Below are 6000 nucleotides of genomic sequence, written 5' to 3'. Positions count from 1 at the left end.
GTTCAAAGACAAACAAAACAAACAAAAAAGCCCCTGAAGTATTTCTGTGGACTTTCTTATTTACTTAAATCATTATTTTAAATTAAGTCAATACAGCATCAAACAATTAAAACACTGCAATCTACAAGACTATGTAACAATTTCCCCAGGGAACCATAGCATTATATTGTATAAAACAGAAGGGGGTGGGGGGGGAAGAGAGAGAATGTTCTACAAGGGAAAAAAGCCTCTAATGAAGAGTGACAGAAAGTCAACCTGCTACCTCTGCTGAAGTGTAATGTTTATTTAGCTACAAATATGGGAACAATTCACCAGCAGGACTGCCTCAGAAGAAGGGGGAATGGCCAAGAAAGGTAGTTTGCTGTGGGCCATTTGGGAATTCAGTGGTACTAGGGCTCCAAACTCAGAGAGGGTCCCTGCCCCAGGTCTTCTGGAAGCACTGGCTGATCTCTGTGGGGGAACCCCCTAGGATAAAAGGCAGTTTGTACTTCAGTATAAAGTACACCATCGGTGTCCTGATTAGCTCAGGCTAACTAATTCCCCGTAACTCTAATCAAACAATGAAAATTGTACTTAGCATGTAGCAAGCCAGGTGAATGGAAGCCTACACTTCAAATCAATCAATGCAGCATGTTGTGAAGTCTGAACAGCCTTGCCTATACTAGGGAGCCTGTGAAATATGTTAGCTAGCCTGTTTGAATAATTAACTTTAATCCTTAACATTTTATCTGGATTAGTGACTTTTATAGTGTATTAGGTATACTGGTCAAATCATTTGTTAAACCCAAACACTCCTCAAAGGCTGTGGTTTGCTTAGTACATTTGCATCCTGGAACAAGCATTGGAGGAGCAACCAAATTAGGATGGTCCAAATCTGACTAGTAATCAATTACGTCAAAGTAATAAAAATGGACATATCTTGAAAGCACTTCAGAGAGTCCTTTGATGTCTCCTTTAGTAAACACAATAGGCCAAATTAAGTACTGCTGAAAACTGCCATAAGAGCTTGGTCATTTTCAGTAACAGTATAACTCCTACAGACTTAGCATGCAGTCTGAAGGCAGCCTGAGGGGCCAAAAAACAGGTATAACAAGGAAAAGCAACCACCTCCAAAGGGATAGGGTAAAGTAGGTCACCATTAAACACCTTTTTGAAGAGATCTCCACCTGATGTACCCTGGACTACTGAAATTGATAAAACTCTGATTTGCTCCAGAGAGGGGTTTCACCTGCTGAATTCAGCCTGTGTTACCTTATTTTAGCAACTGTGACTAATTGCTCAGCCCTTCGCACTCCTATTTTAAGATGCTATTTTGCCATGTATGTATATATTATCTATGTTAACTCAGGAATGTAAAGAATTCATACGAAAGAAGAAAACAAAGGTAGCTAGTAACTGCATGACAACAAAACTTCTCGCTTTTCAAAATGGGCATCATAATTACGCCGTGCACATGCTCATCTGAGTTTCATGCTTCAATATCCATAGGGCTGAATCAGCACAGAGAATGAACATTCTTGTTGACACAAACTGCTGCTGACTTGAAAGGAATATCTTTTTCATTTAGATCAAATGGTAGTTTTACTGGGAAAAAATGAATACTCTGTATGAATACTAATAAATATCCTGTAGCAATTTTCAGAGATTTCATTGTTTAGGTCTGTGAAAATAACATAATGAATTTTACGTTGTCAAAACTTTCTTCTTGTAAAATAGCTCTTATTTTCTGTAAGGATATCAAGAGAAGAGAAAAATCTTCTGTAACTGAAAGAAAACTATGTTGTCAGTATGAGGCTAAAAAAATGCTAAACAATGAAGTGCTAAACAAAATCCTGAAGACCGGAAGTTTTTGTGGGGAACTTTGGTCTGTTGATCTTGGTGTAAGTTACTGAAGTATTTTACAATTCTTGTGAATCCCACATGACCTTGTGCAAGTCAGGAAACCTTAGCATGCCATTATTCAATAAAGCACTCAAGCCTTTCACTGGGACTCATATGTGGACTTAAACATTAGATCTTACAACTGCCTACATAGAGCAGCAACAACTTAAAATGGATTAATGTAGGGACTCACTGTTTTGCCTCATGACCTAGCAGTGAGACAAAAAGCACTACTATACAAAGGAAACATGTGGAACAGCTTGGAAATTGTTTCAGTGAGAATGTTGGAGAGACTGTCAAAGAAACAATGGGAGATGAAGAATTGCCAAGTTGGAATATAAGACAAAAAGTTACCTTTTATCTGATATTCCTTAGAAAGCTAACTGCTGCCTAACACATTGACCTTGGGCTGGACTCCAGATGTGAAAGGGTTTTGCTACTTCTTCCCAACAGAAGGAGACATAAAGGTCCCAGATGTAACAGCCAGGGAACTGAGCATGCAGTACAAAGGCTGTAACTATGACCTTGCCATCCTTCTTGAAGGTAAGAAGCCCCTGGCTACACAGGAAGGGCTGCTGGCCTTTGGTATTTAAAACACAGATCAGGTGGAACCCAATGGCATCCCCAAATCTGTTTTTCTTTCACTGTCATGTAATGGCACTTGGGTTGGCAAATTCAGCCTTTTTATTTGCTGTGTTAAAAAAAGCCAATGGAACAACCTTCTGTGCTCTTATGCTTTGTGGTCTCCACTGAATCAAAAGGGTCCCCAATAAGGTGAGTTTTGCTCAGATTAAAGACGGATTTGACTGCAAGCTTGATTTATGATAATTAAAGGAAAAACAAGTTGGACAGGATGCTGAAGAGAAAATTGAGGCCTGGTAATACATGCAAACAGGGAGAAGCTGTTGTTGTTGTTGTTCATCTTCTTAGCACTTTGTTTTCCAGCAGCAGAAGCTGTTGTGTTTTGTCTCCTCCAAACAGGAACTAATAATGATCTACCGGATGGACTAATAAGAAAAATGTCTTGCTTTTGTTGAAGTAATGTTTTTTCTTTCCTAAAAAGGAAGATATTTTTGGAAACATTTTGCATCTTGTTTCCCCCTTTCCTCTCAGATATAGGAAGCATCCTGTATGGAATGCTGCTTGGTGTCCAGGGTGCTGGGTTGCTCCACCTGTTTTGAAAACAGGTAGAATAGCATGCTCAAAATGTAAAAATGGCTGGTCTCAGGCCAGCAGAAGTGAAAAACTGACATCGATGTGCAAGCAAACTACACTAACCTTGAAACTAAGGCTGGGCTGTTTTTCCCTCAAGTCCCCTCTCTGCTGAGGGGAAGTGCTATAACAATATATCAAGGCAATCTCCATTCATGCTTGCTCTGCTGGACCATCACAAAGCAGCTGGCAAATTCAATGGACTGGCAAATTCAGCCTTCAGAGGTTATTGACCATGTTGCTGCACAAGGCTCTGTAATGTCGTACTTGAAAAAGCAAACAAAATTCAAAGACGGAGCGAGCTGATCTGTTCTCAGTATTTTTGTGCAAACTGTTTATTACCATGCCACATCTACTGAGCTATTTTGCATAATAAACCTCTGAAAATCTAACCCAACTCCACTACCATATGAGGATTAGACGTGGTAATACCTCTCTTCAGCCACTTCTGAGGATTAGCTTCAAAAATCAAATTAAAATGAAGCAAACCCAAATAGACTGGGTAGTTCCACAATAAGTCGCAATGCCCATATTTAATAACCAACATCTGTGCCTCTTGCATTTTATATTACTATACGAGGTATCTGTGCACATAGCATTATAGTACACCTGTTATATGGTAAAGGTGAGAAACTCTTTGCGTATGGCGCATCAATATATGAAAGTTACGAGGCCTTACTTGCCTGAGTATTCCTACTGAAGTAAAAAATCTGTTTGAGTTTGTTTGTTTCCAAACACTGAGGGGAAAATATATGATTTTTAGCTCACAATTTGAAGAAAAAGAGGTGAGGATGAGAAGTATAATGTTCTCCAAGCAGGACTGTGTGCTGTGACTTGCAGAAACAGCCACAGAACTGTGAATATGCATCTTGTTTTTCATTCCTACACAAGCCATTATTTTTTATTCTTTTTCTCAAGTGTGTTCAAAGGTAAGTATTTAAATTGACGTTTTTGTTTTAAAAAAAAGACCAGTGAGTGTAATAAAGTGTTTGTCTAAACAGGTATACTAAAACAAAATATGCAAACCTGTTTCTGAGCAGTGGCTGTAAACAAGAGCTATCCAATATATTTTAAATTCTATTTGGGGTCAAATGCTAATAGAGATATTGATTTTAACATATAACTGTTGAAAGGCACACAAACAAAACTTGATTTACCAGATTAACAATTCCTGTTGTCTTAAATTAGCAGAGAAAATTACACACTGTCAACAATATGTTTGTGCTGTTCTTCATTCCTTTCATTATACAGTAAAATACGAATCACAAGCCAGATCAAAACTCTTAATATAGAGTCATATTAGAGGTCATTAATCTCAAATAATAATTAAAAATGTGGAACTGGAATACTGTTAAGTACCTAAATCTCCTGAGATGACCAACAATAACGAAAAAGTTCAGGAAGTTTGTAAGTAATTTACAAGGCAGAGGAAGATGCCTGTGACAGAAAGATAGACACACTGGTGATTTGGAGCAGTTTAATAGCATCTGTAATCCAAACCAGGCAAGGAACAGCAAGGTGTTTTTCAGCAATATTCTTGATTAAGATGATAAGAACATTAATGAAATAGTTTGGGACTACACCTTCTGAATATGCTGTTCAGTACAATTAAAATAATAAGCAGATAATGAAGACTACACAAGGAAGTTGCTAGGAATGGTTTAGGTGATCACAGAAAGAAAACTGGACTTCACACGTTCACAGCATTGTTTTCTCTCTAGCCTGTACATGATATGAATGCTAAAAAACTATGGCAGTCCTACCACAGTACTATTTTTTAAATAAAAAAGAGCATTGCTCCCCTAATTCACTGCTGGCTATTCTCAAGCTTCATAGTGAAAACTTTGTTACACAATCAGGTTCTCTGAACATGCTGCCCTCTCCAGACAAGTAATAATTAGCATCCTAGACAGCAAGAAAACTAACAGTAGTGCAATAAAGGCACTATAATGAATGCAAACTCGGTTCAGTGCAATGGATTTAGCTAATTACATATCCATACTCCCTGGACAGCAAATGGCACGTTTATTAATACGATATATCCCCTCGTTACAGCAGAAAGGCAGTCTGGCAATCTTTCTCTGCTTGTTACTTCACAGAAGTGGAGTAGGAGTCCTTCCCCACATACACAGCTACACATAGATCTACACAATTTGTTACTGTGAGAAAAAAGAGCCTAGCTGAGAGTGATTTGTTGACCTGTGCTGCACAAAATAAAAAGCCTCCAAGGAGATGGAAGTGTCGCAGAAGGTATCACTGCAAATTAAAACATTATTCAATGACCCTGGCCCTTGTGCTGACATTCTGTGTTACTGTATCTTCCCTTTGGTGGTGGTTTTTTCCTACACCGAGAAGCTCGTTTTGATTTAGTGGTATGTGTCGACATAGTGAAACAAAGTTTCCAGGCCCGTTACTCTCGCACCAGGCCTGCGTTCCTTGTTGATGCTGCTTCTCTCCCTGGCGAGAGCAGACTTACTAGCTGTACCACTATCGCTGTAGCGATAGGTGCAAACCCCTTTCGCTTTACGGCCCCCAGTCCCCCGCCTAGGCACCCTCCTTGCTCCGCTTCCAGGCGCTCCGCGTCCCGCCGAGCCCCGCGGCGGCAGGTGTGAAAGCGCTGGTGTTATTTCTTTGAGGCGGAAGAAGGTCGGAGCCGTGCTGCTCACCGCGCCGCCGCTCGAACTAGTCCCTTCCCAGCCGGCCGCCGCGCAGCCACACGGACAGCCGAGGGAACAAGGCCCGCGAGGGCCGGAAAGCGGCTCCGACGCCCAGCAGGGAGGCAGGCCATGCCCGGCCCCCAGCGCGGCCCGCTGGGGGACAGGCCGCGGGCGAGCCAGCCCGCCCCCCCGCCCCCTGTGACACCCTCAGGCGCTGACAGACAGCTGAAGAGGCCGCTTAACGCGCGGA

Source organism: Ciconia boyciana, chromosome 5 (assembly GCF_034638445.1).
Source record: "Ciconia boyciana chromosome 5, ASM3463844v1, whole genome shotgun sequence".
Lineage (NCBI taxonomy): Eukaryota > Metazoa > Chordata > Aves > Ciconiiformes > Ciconiidae > Ciconia > Ciconia boyciana.
This window is presented reverse-complemented; position numbering follows the sequence as displayed.